The sequence below is a fragment of the Hyla sarda genome, chromosome 1, assembly GCF_029499605.1.
Source record: "Hyla sarda isolate aHylSar1 chromosome 1, aHylSar1.hap1, whole genome shotgun sequence".
In the NCBI taxonomy this organism is placed as follows: Eukaryota; Metazoa; Chordata; class Amphibia; order Anura; family Hylidae; genus Hyla; species Hyla sarda.
Window position 1 is genome coordinate 266,771,563 of NC_079189.1, and position 16,774 is coordinate 266,788,336.

At 45.0% G+C, this 16,774-nt stretch overlaps 1 protein-coding gene across 7 annotated transcripts in view; it reads right to left on the bottom strand.

Annotated features, from left to right (window-relative positions):
• The window catches only part of MPND (MPN domain containing), a 358,148-nt gene that overhangs the window by 294,506 nt on the left and 46,868 nt on the right, over nucleotides 1-16,774 (bottom strand). For 2 of the 7 annotated variants that reach the window (XM_056571939.1, XM_056571947.1), the window contains exons 1-2: nucleotides 13,963-14,305; nucleotides 13,801-13,862 (exon numbers count right to left, since the gene is read on the bottom strand). The exons of 2 other annotated variants lie outside the window; for them this stretch is intronic. The gene's annotated coding sequence lies outside the window, so the exon portion shown is untranslated. Of the gene's footprint in view, nucleotides 1-13,800; nucleotides 13,863-13,962; nucleotides 14,309-16,774 lie in introns of those variants that run through there. 3 more of the 7 variants (XM_056571983.1, XM_056571930.1, XM_056571925.1) reach the window with 3 other exon arrangements.

Consider the following 16,774-nt stretch of genomic DNA (forward strand, 5'->3'; position numbering starts at 1 on the left):
CGCCAATCAGTGGCGCAGTGGCCCTTTAAATCGCAGAGACCCGGCGCGCGCGCGCCGGGACAGGACCGACGGAGAGCGAGTCAGGTACGGGAGCCGGGGTGCGCATCGCGAGCGGGCGCCACCCGCATCGCGAATCGCATCCCGGCTGGGGGCGGTATCGCAGCGCACCCGGTCAGTAGATCTGACCGGGGCGCTGCAGTTGCGAGGATGTTGTGAGCGCTCCGGGGAGGAGCGGGGACCCGGAGCGCTCGGCGTAACATATATTTTCATCTCGGTTGTCCCAGTTGTCAAACCCTAAAAAAATGGAGTGTCCCTAAAAACCCTAACAAAAAAATTATTCATCAGCCCTGTGAAGGACATTTGCTCAATGCCCCAGGAACTGTCTCTATTGCAGTTACATGGCCTCAGTGGCCACCTTATTTTCACCCCCCTTCTAGGACTGAGCGCCGAGGGCGGCTCTTGTTAAGAGGGGGAGTTTGTGGTGGCCCAGTGCAGGAGTTGCACCCCTGTACCCTTGCTGTCCTGTCAGGCGGACTAAGTTGCAATGTCCCCTGAGACCATCTCTAATAATTGTAATATAAATGGTTAATTATACCTTGTATTATCAATCATAATGTCTTTATACTGTTATGTGTTATATAAACCCTGAGAGGAACTAGCTAGCTATTCAGTTTAGCTCATGCTTCCACTAATCCACTGCCCCACACGTGAATGTCAAAATCTGGTAAGCTACATACGAGATGAAGTCAGTCTAGTCAAGTCAATCAAGATCAGTCTGTACCAAGTCAGCGTGGGCCTGCAGCAAATTGTCCAAATCCACTATTAGTCACAGTGAGCCCTAGAGTCTCTGAAGTTACTGGTCATCTCCTTGGGGCTAACTGAGCTATCAAGACTATTACACCTGTCTACCTCAGTAAAGCTGCTGTTGTTCCGTAACTTGGCATCAGCGTCATTATTTGCCCCGCACCTAGCCTAGGATCCAGCGGCATACCTTTGGGTGGTGTAGAGGTTAAACCACGCCCTGGCATCACGAACACAAGGGCATAATGCCATCTGCCCCTAGGGTAATAACATCTGCCCTTCATCACACTCTCACCACACATGTGAGAGGTATTACCTCTTAACTCCTTCAGGACCAAGTCCATTTTCACCTTAAGGACGACCAGAGCATTTTTTTGCACATCTGATCACTGTCACTTTAAGCATTAATAACTCTGGGATGCTTTTCCTACTCATTCTGATTCTGAGACTGTTTTTTCGGGACATATTCTCCTTTAACATAGTGGTAAATTTTCGTCGATACTTCCATCATTTCTTGGTGAAAAATGTCATGAAAAATTTGATAATTTAGCATTTTTCTAACTTTGAAGCTCTCTGTCTTTAAGGTAAATAAATTATATATTGATTGACATATACAATATGTCTACTTTGTGTTTGCATCATAAAGTTGACATGTTTTTACTTTTGGAAGACATCAGAGGGCTTCAAAGTTCAGCAGCAATTTTCCACAAATTTTTTTGAATCAGAATTTTTCAGGGACCAGTTCAGTTTTGAAGTGGATTTGGAGGGGCATTCATATTGGAAATATCCCATAAATGACCCCATTATAAAAACTTCCCTCCAAAAGTATTCAAAATGACACAAAATGAAAGTTTGTTAACCCTTTAGGTGTTTCACAGAAATAGCAGCAATGTGAAGGAGAAAATTAAAAATCAAATTTTTTTACACTCTCATGTTCTTGTAGACCCAGTTTTTGAATTTTTACAAGGTGTAAAAGGAGAAAAAGCCCCCAAAATTTGTAACCCAATTTCTCTTGAGTAAGGAAATACCTCATATGTGGATGTAAAGTGCTCTGTGGGTGCACTAGAGGGCTCAGAAGAGAAGGAGCTCCTTTGAGCTTTTTTAAAGCAAATTTTGCTGAAATGGTTTTTGGGGGGCATGTCGCATTTAGAAAGCCCCTATGGTGCCAGAACAGCAAAATAAAAACAAAAAACCCCACATGGCAAACTATTTTGGAAACTACACCCCTTAAGACATGTAACAAGGGGTACAGTGAGCCTTAACACCCCACAGGTGCGGGGTGCGGAATCTGTAGGCGCTATATAAATAAAATAAATAAATAAAAATAAATAAACAGGTGTTTGACAGCTTTTCTTTAAAGTCAGATGTGTAAAGGAAATGTATTTATTTTTTCACAAAAATTCTTTTCCCCCCCCAAATTTACCAGGTAATAAGAGAAAATGCCCCTCTAAAATGTGTAACCCCATTTCTTCCGAATATGGAAATACCCCATGTGTGGACATAAAGTGCTCTGCGGGCACACAACAATGCTCTTTCAAAGCAAATTTTGATGACATTTTTTTGGGGGGGGCATGTCGCATTTAGGAAGCCCCTATGGTGCCAGAACAGCAAAACAAACCCCACATCACTGTTTGGGAAACAACACCCCTCAAGGAACGTAACAATTTGTACAGTGAGCCTTTACACCCCACAGGTGTTTGACAAATTTATGCTAAAGTTGGACATGAAAATGAAAAATTTGATTTTTTTCACTAAAATTCTGGTGTTACCCCTTCATTTTCACAAGGGGTAATAAGAGAAAAAGCCCCCCAAAATTTGTAACCCCATTTCTTATGAGTATGGAAATACCCCAAATGTGGATGTAAAGTGCTCTGCGGGCAAAGTACAATGCTCAAAAGAGAAGGAGGGCCATTGAGCTTTTGGAGAGATAATTTGTTTGGAATGGAAGTCGGGGGCCATGTGCATTTACAAATCCCCGATGGAAACTACACCCCTCATGGAATGTAACAAGGGGTGCAGTGAACATTTACACCCCACTGGCATTTGACAGATCTTTGGAACAGTGGGCTGGGCAAATAAAAAATTAAATATTTAATTTCCTCGGACCAGTCAGACATTAGTGGGGTGTAAATGCTCACTGCACCCCTTCTTGCATTCTGTGAGGGGTGTAGTTTCCAAAATGGGGTCACACGTCCACTGTTCTGGCACCATGGGGGCTTTGTAAACGCATATGGCCTTCAATTTTGGACACATTCTCTCTCCAAAAGTCCAATGGAGCTCTTTCTCTTTTGAGCATTGAAGTGGGTCCGCAGAGCACTTTACATCCACATATGGGGTATTTCCATACTCATAAGAAATGGGGTTAAACATTTTGGGGGGCTTTTTTCCTATTTTCCCTTGTGAAAATGAAAAATGTAGGGTAATACCAGTGTTTAATGAAAACTTTTTTTTTTTCATCTTCACATCCAACTTTAACAAAAATTGGTCAAACACCTGTGGGGTGTTAAGGCTCACTATACCCCCCTTGTTACGTGAAGGGTTTCGTTTCCAAAATGGGGTCACATGTGGGAATAAATTTTTTTGCGTTTTTGTCAGAACCGCTGTAAAATCACCCACCCCTGTGTAAATCACCAATTTAGGCCTCAAATGTACATAGTGCGCTCACTCCTGAGCCCAGTTGTGCGCCCGCAGAGTATTTTAAGTCCACTTATGGGGTATTTCCGTAATCAGGAGAAATTACGTTAATTTTGGGGGTCTTTTTTTCCTTTAACCTCTTGTGAAAATAAAAAGTATGGGGCAACCCCAGCATGTTAGTGTGAAAAAGAAAACATTTTTACAATATCATTCTGGTGTAGACCCCCAACTTTACCTTTTCATAACGGGTAAAAAAAAGAAAAAGCCCCCCAAAATTTTAGCGCAATTTCTCCCGAGTCCGGAAATACCCCATATGTGGTTCTAAACTGTTGCCTTGAAATACGACAGGACTCAAGAGTGAGAGAGCGGCATGCGCGTTTGAGGCCTAAATTAGGGATTTGCATAGACACGGACCCGGATGCAAGTATGGCACTTGCCTCCTCCACCAAAATACTGTACGGCAGTGTTCCCCAAACAGGGTGCCCCCAGCTGTTGCAAAACTCCCAGCATGCCTGGACAGTCAATGACTGTCCGGCAATACTGGGAGTTATTTTGCAACAGCTGGAGGCTCCGTTTTGGAAACACTGTCATGCGAGACGTTTTAAATTTCTATTTGGGGGAGGGGGTGGGCAGTGTAAGGGTGTGTATATATGTAGTGTTTTTTTTACCCTTTATTTTGTGTAGGTGTAGCATAGTGTAGTGTTTTTAGGGTACATTCATATGGGTGGGGGTTTACAGCGAATTTCCTGCTGGGAGTGTCAGCTGCCGCAACTCAAACTTGAGGGGCTACTCGCTGTAAACCCCCGCCCGTGTGTGTGTACCCTGTAACATTCACTTGGGGGTTGGGGTCCAAACCTTCAGCTGTTGCAAAACTACAACTCCCAGCATGCACCGACAGACCGTTCATGCTGGGAGTTGTAGTTATAAAAAAGCTGGAGGCACACTGGTTGGGAAACACTAAGTTAGATAACAGACTACCACAGTGTTTCCGCACCAGTGTACCTCCAGCTGTCGCAAAACTACAACTCCCAGCATGTATGGTCAGTCAGTGCATGCTGGGAGTTGTAGTTTTGCAACAGCTGGAGTCACACTGGTTGGGAAACACAGAGTTAGGAAACAGACCATGTTTCTCAACCAGTGTGCCTCCAGTTGTTGCAAAACTACAACTCCCAGCTTGCCCGGACAGCCGAAAACTTTAACTCCAAGCATTCCCAGGCATGCTGGGAGTTGTAGTTCTGCAACATCTGGCCCTTCAGATGTTGCTAAACTACAACCCACAGCATGCCTGGACTGTCTATGTATGCTGGGAGTTGTAGTTTTGCAACATCTGGAGGGCTACAGTTTGGACATTACTGTATAGTGGTCTCCAAACTGTGCCCTTCCAGATATTGCAAAACTACAACTCCCAGCATACAGAGACTGTCCAGGCATGATGGGAGTTGTAGTTCAGCAACATCTGAAGGGACAGATGTTGCAGAACTACAATGCTCAGCATGCCTGGACTGTCTGGGCATGCTGGGAGTTGTGGTTTTGCAACATCTGGAAGTGCATAGTTTGGAGACCACTATACAGTAATGTCCAAACTGTAGCCCTCCAGATGTTGCAAAACTACAACTCCCAGCATGCCCAGACAGCATTTGAAAATACAAGGTAGCAGTGAAGATCACTTAGCAGATCTTCACTGCTGCCTCTGTCTCCGCCTGCATTCTGCTGCCACCAGGGCCTGTTTTAGGCTTAGTCAAAATCAAAAGTGGGGCCCCAAAAGTCATAATAGTGCACTAACCAGATTTGAACATTTTGGTCACTTCAAATACTATAAAAAATATCTAAAAGCTATTGAAAAGTCCCATCAAAACAAAAATGGTACAGACAAAAACTACAAATCTCAGCGCAAAAAATGACCCTCACATCCCCATATACAGAAAAATATAAGAGTTATAGGGATCAGAATAGTACAATTTTATATTATTGTATAGTTCCCCCACATTAGGTAAAGAGTATAGCTCCCCCACATTAGGCGCAGTATACAGTAGTTCCCCCACATTAGGTGCAGTATAGTTCCCCAACATTAGGTGCAGTATACAGTAGTTCCCCACATTAGGTGCAGTATAGTTCTCCCCACATTAGGTGCAGTATAGTTCCCCCACATTAGGTGCAGCATAGTCCCCCACATTAGGTGCAGTATAGTTCCCCCACATTAGGTGCAGTATACAGTAGTTCCCCCACATTAGGTGCAGCATAGTCCCCCACATTAGGTGCAGTATAGTTCCCCCACATTAGGTGCAGTATACAGTAGTTCCCCCACATTAGGTGCAGTATAGTTCCCCACATTAGGTGCAGTATAGTTCTCCACATTAGGGGCAGTATAGTTCTCCACATTAGGGGCAGTATAGTCCCCCCACCAATAGGTGCAGTATACAGTAGTTCCCCCTCCCCACCAATAGGTGCAGTATACAGTAGTTCTCCCCCCCCCCCCTCCTACCAATGGGTGCAGTATACAGTAGTTCCCCCCCCCACCAATTGTTGCAGTATACAGTAGTCCCCCCACCAATAGGTGCAGTATACAGTAGTCCCCCCCCAATAGGTGCAGTATACAGTAGTCACCCCCCCACACACATTAGGTGCAGTATACAGTAGTCCCCCCCACATTAGGTGCAGTATACAGTAGTCCTCCCCCACATTAGGTGCAGTATACAGTAGTCCCCCCCCCACATTAGGTGCAGTATACAGTAGTCCCCCCCCACATTAGGTGCAGTATACAGTAGTCCCCCCCCCCAATTAGGTGCAGAATACAGTAGTCCCCCCCCCCCACATTAGGTGCGGTATACAGTAGTCCCCCCCCCCACATTAGGTGCGGTATACAGTAGTCCCCCCCCCACATTAGGTGCAGTATACAGTAGCTCCCCCCCACATTAGGTGCAGTATACAGTAGTTCCCCCCACATTAGGGGCAGTATACAGTAGTCCCCCCACATTAGGGGCAGTGTACAGTTGTCCCCCCACATTAGGGGCAGTATACAGTAGTCCCCCACATTAGGCGCAGTATACAGTAGTCCCCCACATTAGGCGCAGTATACAGTTCTCCCCCACATTAGGCGCAGTATACAGTAGTCCCCCACATTAGGCGCAGTATACAGTAGTTCCCCCACATTAGGCGCAGTATACAGTAGTCCCCCACATTAGGCGCAGTATACAGTAGTTTCCCCACATTAGGCGCAGTAAACAGTAGTTCCCCCACATTAGGCGCAGTATACAGTACCCCCACATTAGGCGCAGTAAACAGTAGTTCCCCCACATTAGGCACAGTATACAGTAGTTCCCCCACATTAGGCGCAGTATACAGTAGTCCCCCATATTAGGCGCAGTATACAGTAGTCCCCCACATTAGGCGCAGTATACAGTAGTCCCCCACATTATTCGCAGTATACAGTTGTCCCCCCACATTAGGCGCAGTATACAATAGTCCCCCACATTAGGCGCAGTATACAGTAGTCCCCACATTAGGTGCAGTATGCAGTAGTTCCCCCACATTAGGAGCAGTATACAGTAGTCCCCCACATTAGGAGCAGTATACAGTAGTCCCCCACATTAGGCGCAGTATACAGTAGTTCCCCCACATTAGGTGCAGTATAGTTCCCCAACATTAGGTGCAGTATACAGTAGTTCCCCACATTAGGTGCAGTATAGTTCTCCCCACATTAGGTGCAGTATAGTTCCCCCACATTAGGTGCAGCATAGTCCCCCACATTAGGTGCAGTATAGTTCCCCCACATTAGGTGCAGTATACAGTAGTTCCCCCACATTAGGTGCAGCATAGTCCCCCACATTAGGTGCAGTATAGTTCCCCCACATTAGGTGCAGTATACAGTAGTTCCCCCACATTAGGTGCAGTATAGTTCCCCACATTAGGTGCAGTATAGTTCTCCACATTAGGGGCAGTATAGTTCTCCACATTAGGGGCAGTATAGTCCCCCCACCAATAGGTGCAGTATACAGTAGTTCCCCCTCCCCACCAATAGGTGCAGTATACAGTAGTTCTCCCCCCCCCCTCCTACCAATGGGTGCAGTATACAGTAGTTCCCCCCCCACCAATAGTTGCAGTATACAGTAGTCCCCCCCACCAATAGGTGCAGTATACAGTAGTCCCCCCCCCCAATAGGTGCATTATACAGTAGTCACCCCCCCACACATTAGGTGCAGTATACAGTAGTCCTCCCCCACATTAGGTGCAGTATACAGTAGTCCCCCCCCCCACATTAGGTGCAGTATACAGTAGTCCCCCCCCACATTAGGTGCATTATACAGTAGCCCCCCCCCCCCAATTAGGTGCAGAATACAGTAGTCCCCCCCCCACATTAGGTGCGGTATACAGTAGTCCCCCTCCCCACATTAGGTGCAGTATACAGTAGCTCCCCCCCACATTAGGTGCAGTATACAGTAGTTCCCCCCCACATTAGGTACAGTATACAGTAGTTCCCCCCCACATTAGGGGCAGTATACAGTAGTCCCCCCACATTAGGGGCAGTATACAGTAGTCCCCCCACATTAGGGGCAGTATACAGTAGTCCCCCCACATTAGGCGCAGTATACAGTAGTCCCCCACATTAGGCGCAGTATACAGTTCTCCCCCACATTAGGCGCAGTATACAGTAGTCCCCCACATTAGGCGCAGTATACAGTAGTTCCCCCACATTAGGCGCAGTATACAGTAGTCCCCCACATTAGGCGCAGTATACAGTAGTTTCCCCACATTAGGCGCAGTAAACAGTAGTTCCCCCACATTAGGCGCAGTATACAGTACCCCCACATTAGGCGCAGTAAACAGTAGTTCCCCCACATTAGGCACAGTATACAGTAGTTCCCCCACATTAGGCGCAGTATACAGTAGTCCCCCATATTAGGCGCAGTATACAGTAGTCCCCCACATTAGGCGCAGTATACAGTAGTCCCCCACATTATTCGCAGTATACAGTTGTCCCCCCACATTAGGCGCAGTATACAATAGTCCCCCACATTAGGCGCAGTATACAGTAGTCCCCACATTAGGTGCAGTATGCAGTAGTTCCCCCACATTAGGAGCAGTATACAGTAGTCCCCCACATTAGGAGCAGTATACAGTAGTCCCCCACATTAGGCGCAGTATACAGTAGTTCCCCCACATTAGGTGCAGTATAGTTCCCCAACATTAGGTGCAGTATACAGTAGTTCCCCACATTAGGTGCAGTATAGTTCTCCCCACATTAGGTGCAGTATAGTTCCCCCACATTAGGTGCAGCATAGTCCCCCACATTAGGTGCAGTATAGTTCCCCCACATTAGGTGCAGTATACAGTAGTTCCCCCACATTAGGTGCAGCATAGTCCCCCACATTAGGTGCAGTATAGTTCCCCCACATTAGGTGCAGTATACAGTAGTTCCCCCACATTAGGTGCAGTATAGTTCCCCACATTAGGTGCAGTATAGTTCTCCACATTAGGGGCAGTATAGTTCTCCACATTAGGGGCAGTATAGTCCCCCCACCAATAGGTGCAGTATACAGTAGTTCCCCCTCCCCACCAATAGGTGCAGTATACAGTAGTTCTCCCCCCCCCCTCCTACCAATGGGTGCAGTATACAGTAGTTCCCCCCCCACCAATAGTTGCAGTATACAGTAGTCCCCCCCACCAATAGGTGCAGTATACAGTAGTCCCCCCCCCCAATAGGTGCATTATACAGTAGTCACCCCCCCACACATTAGGTGCAGTATACAGTAGTCCTCCCCCACATTAGGTGCAGTATACAGTAGTCCCCCCCCCCACATTAGGTGCAGTATACAGTAGTCCCCCCCCACATTAGGTGCATTATACAGTAGCCCCCCCCCCCAATTAGGTGCAGAATACAGTAGTCCCCCCCCCACATTAGGTGCGGTATACAGTAGTCCCCCTCCCCACATTAGGTGCAGTATACAGTAGCTCCCCCCCACATTAGGTGCAGTATACAGTAGTTCCCCCCCACATTAGGTACAGTATACAGTAGTTCCCCCCCACATTAGGGGCAGTATACAGTAGTCCCCCCACATTAGGGGCAGTATACAGTAGTCCCCCCACATTAGGGGCAGTATACAGTAGTCCCCCCACATTAGGGGCAGTATACAGTAGTCCCCCCACATTAGGGGCAGTATAAAGTAGTCCCCCCACATTAGGGGCAGTGTACAGTAGTCCCCCCACATTAGGGGCAGTATACAGTAGTCCCCCACATTAGGGGCAGTATACAGTAGTCCCCCACATTAGGCGCAGTATACAGTAGTTCTCCCACATTAGGCGCAGTATACAGTAGTCCCCCACATTAGGCGCAGTATACAGTAGTCCCCCACATTAGGCGCAGTAAACAGTAGTTCCCCCACATTAGGCGCAGTATACAGTACCCCCACATTAGGCGCAGTAAACAGTAGTTCCCCCACATTAGGCACAGTATACAGTAGTTCCCCCACATTAGGCGCAGTATACAGTCGTCCCCCATATTAGGCGCAGTATACAGTAGTCCCCACATTAGGTGCAGTATACAGTAGTTCCCCCACATTAGGAGCAGTATACAGTAGTCCCCCACATTAGGAGCAGTATACAGTAGTCCCCCACATTAGGCGCAGTATACAGTAGTCCCCCACATTATTCGCAGTATACAGTAGTCCCCCATATTAGGCGCAGTATACAGTAGTCCCCCACATTAGGCGCAGTATACAGTAGTCCCCCACATTAGGCGCAGTAAACAGTAGTTCCCCCACATTAGGCGCAGTATACAGTAGTTCCCCCACATTAGGCGCAGTATACAGTAGTCCCCCACATTAGGCGCAGTATACAGTAGTTCCCCCACATTAGGCGCAGTATACAGTAGTTCCCCCACATTAGGCACAGTATACAGTAGTTCCCCCACATTAGGCGCAGTAAACAGTAGTTCCCCCACATTAGGCGCAGTATACAGTAGTTCCCCCACATTAGGCGCAGTATACAGTAGTCCCCCACATTAGGCGCAGTATACAGTAGTCCCCCACATTATTCGCAGTATACAGTTGTCCCCCCACATTAAGCGCAGTATACAGTAGTCCCCCACATTAGGCGCAGTATACAGTAGTCCCCACATTAGGTGCAGTATACAGTAGTCCCCCACATTAGGCGCAGTATACAGTAGTCCCCCACATTAGGCGCAGTATACAGTAGTCCCCCACATTAGGCGCAGTATACAGTAGTCCCCCATATTAGGTGCAGTATACAGTAGTCCCCCACATTAGGTGCAGTATACAGTAGTCCCCCACATTAGTCCTTTTTTTTTTGGGGGGGGGGGGTAGCATTTCCCTTGCGATGGCGCTATGAGCAGACAGTGACAGCAGGAGGCACACTATAGGGACTGGTCATCGGTGGATCCGGAACGTAAAATATGCTGCAGATTCCATTACATGTGACCCTTCCCTAAAACATCTTAAATGTATGTTGATTGTTCGGGATGCTAATTACTCAACAGAAAAGAGCTATAGATCTTAGGGGTACGTTCACAGGGGAAAAAAATTCAAACAAAACCACATCAACATCAGTGTTGAATTTGGTCTTGGCTGAATTTCCACTTGCCAGTTTTTTTTTGTTTTTTTTAGCCAAAACCAGAGGTGATCTATGAGGAAAGAGAAGTTTAACCCCTTAAGCCCATTTTGGCCTTAAGGACTCAGACAATTTAATTTTTACGTTTTCATTTTTTCCTCCTCGCCTTCTAAAAATCATAACTCTTTTATATTTTCATCCACAGACTAGTATGAGGGCTTGTTTTTTGCGCATCACTCATTATATCATAAAATGTATGGCGCAACCAAAAAACACTATTTTTGTGGGGAAATTAAAACGAAAAACGCAATTTTGCTAATTTTGGAAGGTTTTGTTTTCACGCCGTACAATTTATGGTAAAAATGACATGTGTTCTTTATTCTGAGGGTCAATACGATTAAAATGATACCCATTATTATATACTTTTATATTATTGTTGCGCTTAAAAAAAATCACAAACTTTTTAACCAAATTAGTACGTTTATAATCCCTTTATTTTGATGACCTCTAACTTTTTTATTTTTCCGTATAAGTGGCGGTATGGGGGCTCATTTTTTGCGCCATGATCTGTACTTTTTTTTGATACCACATTTGCATATAAAAAACTTTTAATACATTTTTTATAATTTTTTTTTTAATAAAATGTATTAAAAAAGTAGGAATTTTGGACTTTATTTTTTTTTCGTTCACGCCGTTCACCGTACGGGATCATTAACATTTTATTTTAATAGTTCGGACATTTACGCACGCGGCGATACCAAATATGTCTATAAAAAATGTTTTTTACACTTTTTGGGGGTAAAATAGGAAAAAAACGGACGTTTTACTTTTTTATTGGGGGAGGGGATTTTTCACTTTTTTTTTACTTTTACTTTTACATTTTTTTTTACACTTGAATAGTTCCCATAGGGGACTATTCATAGCAATACCATGATTGCTAATACTGATCTGTTCTATGTATAGGACATAGAACAGATCAGTATTATCGGTCATCTCCTGCTCTGGTCTGCTCGATCACAGACCAGAGCAGGAGACGCCGGGAGCCGGACGGAGGAAGGAGAGGGGACCTCCGTCCGGCGTTCCGAATGATCGGATCCCCGCAGCAGCGCTGCGGGCGATCCGATCGTTCATTTAAATCGCGAACTGCCGCAGATGCCGGGATCTGTATTGATCCCAGCACCTGAGGGGTTAATGGCGGACGCCCGCGAGATCGCGGGCGTCGGCCATTGCTGGCGGGTCCCTGGCTGCGATCAGCAGCCGGGATCAGCCGCGCATGACACGGGCATCGCTCTGATGCCCGCGGTTATGCACAGGACGTAAATGTACGTCCTGGTGCGTTAAGTACCACCTCACCAGGACGTACATTTACGTCCTGCGTCCTTAAGGGGTTAAAGGGGTATTCCAGGAAAAAACTTTTTTTTATATATCAACTGGTTCCAGAAAGTTAAACAGATTTGTAAATTACTTCTATTAAAAAATCTTAATCCTTTCAGTACTTATGAGCTTCTGAAGTTATGGTTGTTCTTTTCTGTCTAAGTAATCTCTGATGACACGTGTCTTTGGAACCGCCCAGTTTAGAAGCAAATTCCCATAGCAAACCTCTTCTAAACTGGGCGGTTCCCGAGACACGTGTCATCAGAGATTACTTAGACAGAAAAGAACAACCTTAACTTCAGAAGCTCATAAGTACTGAAAGGATTAAGATTTTTTAATAGAAGTAATTTACAAATCTGTTTAACTTTCTGGAGCCAGCTGATATATAAAAAAAAGTTTTTTCCTGGATAACCCCTTTAAGTCCTTCTTTTACATCAATCCATTCCTTTTGAATACACTTTTGACTTTTGTTAAAAATTGCTGTGGCAATTTTTTTTCAGGCTCCCATTGATTTCAGTGCTAGGCCATGTCCACATGGCAGAATTCACCCAAAACTTTAAGTTATACAGTGGAATTCTGCAGTCCCAATTACACAGGGAAAAATCTGCATTCTGCAAAATTTAAAGACCTGTCTTTAAATTTTGCGGAATTGTGGGCAGAATCCCATTAAGCTCTATGGGGGAGATTTATCAAAACCTGTCCAGAGGAAAAGTTTGCTGAACGGGAATTGTGCGGAGTTGTGGAAATTCCACCGTGTGAACTTATTTCAGAAAAATTTTTGAAACAGTGCAGCATTTTTAAACATTCGCTATTGAAAGCAATAGTGGATTTTACATCATTTGTTGTAGCATAGTAAATATATAGTAAATTTAGCTGTGGAATAATATTTCTGCAATTATTATTTTTTGCTGTGGACTATACTATCCAAGACAGAATGAGCAATGGTGTAAGAATCCTCAGCATACTCTGATGTGAAAACCTAATCCGCTCATACTGTACGCTATACTGTAAATTGTGTAGTGTGAAACAACAAAATTTGCTCCTCAAATGCCACTTTATCTACACTTTTATTTGGCTAGGAAAGTTTTTGCCAACCATTGTGCCTCCAGCTGTTGCAAAACTACAACTTCCAGCATGCCCCAGACAGCCGCTGGCATGCTGGGAGTTGTAGTTTTGCAACAGCTGGCAGCACACTGGTTAGGAAACAATGGACTAGGATATCAAACAAGTACAGTTTATAATCCCTTCCACATATATAGTTCATGGGGGTGACATATGCAACAGCTGGAGGCACACTGGTTAGGAAACAATGGACTACGGTATCAAACAAGTACAGTTTATAATCCCTTCCACATATATAGTTCATGGGGGTGACATATGCAACAGCTGGAGGCACACTGGTCGGGAAAGAAGCGATTAAGGACCCACCTGTGTAAAGGGAGCTATTAATGCAGTGCTCTCCCAGAAAGCCGAGACGTTGGATGTGTTCCCTATAAATAAAGGGCAGTGAAATGATGGGAGATCACGAAATGCTTCTACACTGCACCCAGCTGTATGAACGCATTATAAACCGCACTAAACAACAATTACCGCAGCAGTAGTGTGCACAACCTGGACCCCGGCAGATGTCACCAGCTCCTCTCCGGTGTCTCCATTATCGGCGGGCAGGGTGGTGGCAAACACGATCTACTGTCCAGGGAAGTATGTTACGTATTGTGCCAAGCCGCACAGGTGACTTCACTGTACACAAAGGGAGCGACCATAACAAAGAGCCGCACAGGTGACTTCACTGTACACAAAGGGAGCGACCATAACAAAGAGCCTCTAGGTCCTCCCCGGCGCCCGCTTATTGGTCCGATCCTGCTGATAAGATGCTTGAGCGGCGGAGCGTCCTGATGTCAGAGAAGAAAACGCTACCTCTTCTGCAGCTACAGCCATCTTCACAATTCAGTGTGCTGCTGCTGCTGCTGCTGCTGGGAATAGAGGTCATTTTCAACATTCAGGACGCCTCCATAATTACAAATAGACTTGTAGGGATTCTTTATGGCCATGCTCTTTTTTTTTCCAACCCACACAGCTGATACTGAACTACCAGGGATTAGGCTGGGGTTACAGTGATGATTTTGGCAGCGTGACAGAAAATCGCAGTCGCGCACCCATCTTTCATTTTGATTGGACCCTTGACAAACAATTTCTTTTTGGCGATGGCTAGCTGCTTAAGCGTGGGGCTAAAGGGCTAGCTGCTTTGGGCCCCCAGGAATGACAGGGCCCAGGGCAGCTGCCCCTTTTGCCCCGCATTAAAGACGTCCATGACCAGAGGTAGGTCAATATGGTCGCACTGCCCAAAAGTGTCAGTCAGATGAAGTCCATCTGAGATGCAATTGTAGGGTCACAGTCATGGCCATTAGTGGCTTGTAGAGATGAGCGAACTTACAGTAAATTCGATTTGTCATGAACTTCTCGGCTCGGCAGTTGATGACTTATCCTGCCTAAATTAGTTCAGCTTACAGGTGCTCCCGTGGGCTGGAAAGGTGGATACAGTCCTAGGAGACTCTTTCCTAGGACTGTATCCACCTTTTCCAGCCCACCGGAGCACCTGAAAGCTGAACTAATTTAGGCAGGATAAGTCATCATCTGCCGAGCCGAGAAGTTCGTGACGAATCAAATTTACTGTAAATTCGCTCATCTCTGGTGGCTTGCAGTGCCTACCCATTTATTTACTTTTGGTGCAAGGCAGCACGACCCATAAGGTGCTACTCTCCTCTTGTGGCAAAAAAACACTCCCATAAACCCAGCCTAAGGCTAGGTTCTGACTACAGAATTTCTGCCTGCAATTCCGCTTTGAAATTGCATCCAGAATTTCTGCTTACTGATATCTACATTCTAGGGAATAGGTTTTCCGTTCACCAATTCACACTTTTTAATTTTTGAAGCAGTATTTGTGAACGGAAAATTTGCTTTCAAGAATTGCGGTGCACATTCTTCAGGCAGATCTACTCACGGAACACATTGCAGTCTATTGGGGACTGCAATGTCCGCGCTGACTGATTCACTCGGAATCTCTAGACGGAATTTTTCTGTTGGGAGATTCCGCAGTGTGAACCTAGCCTTAGGCTATGATCACATGGTGGAATATCTTTGAAGAATACTGCTAAAAAATTCTGCTCTGCTGCCATTGTTTTCAATTGGATATTGCTGCACCATTCACATGGCAGAATTTCCTTGGCGGAAATATCTACCACGGAAATTACGACATATCAAATCTTTCTGCAGATGCCGCTTGCAACATTGTTCTGCCGCCGTCTGCAGCCTGCAGAATGTCTGCCCAGAAACATTTCAGGCAGATATCTGGCCATATGAACATAGCCTTCTTATACACTGGCACTGCAGATAGACCGCCTTCTCGAATAATGAGATCCTCTATATATCTGCTGTACCAGCGCATGTGGTCCACAAATGGATTATCCAAATAATAAATATACATATATATATATCTCTATTCCCACTGACCCATAAAGGGGTACTCCGGTGGAAAACTTTTTTTTTTTTTTTTTAAATGAACTGGAGCCAGAAAGTTAATCAGATTTGTAAATTACCTCTATTAAAAAAAATCTAAATCCTTTCAGTACCTTTTAGCAGCTGTTTGCTACAGAGGAAAATCTTTATTTTTTTTATTTATTTTTTGTCTTGTCCACTGTGCTCTCTGCTGAAACCTGATGCCCGTATCAGGAACTATCCAGAGCAGGAGAAAATACCCATAGCAAACCTATGCTGCTCTGCACAGTTCCTGACACGGACAGAGGTGTCAGCAGAGAGCACTGTGGACAAGACAAAAGAAATTCAAAAAGCAAAGAATTTCCTCTGTAGCATACAGCTGCTGAAAAGTACTAAAAGGATTAAGATTTTTCAATAGAAATAATTTACAAATCTAACAGTGAAAAAAGGATATTATGAAAAAAGGAAATTTCCCCAACCTCAAGGTAGGTGTTTGTATAGAATACAATTAGACCGTGCTTCAATTATTCTGTTGGTTTATTATAAATAATATCAAATAATAACAACAAATTCCACTCTCGCAGGTCCCTTGTGGGAGAGAAAATTTATTAAAATACAATAAATTACAATCAATACGCTACTGAATTGCTATGGTAATTGCTGGTTATAGTGCAAAATAATATTCATTGAAAAATAGCAAGGCTTTGTTGAATGAAACCGTCCTTGATAATATAACAATAATGGCCGTAGCACTGCTATATTGCCTCTGGTTAGATCCTTCTACATCAATTGTATCAAGTAATATTATAGACAGAATGAATTCTTTTACCAGTTCCTTTGATGCTCCGTTCAGCGATGGTTTACTTTACTGCAGATGCACTTGCAGAGAGTAGGTGCTGGCGTGCAC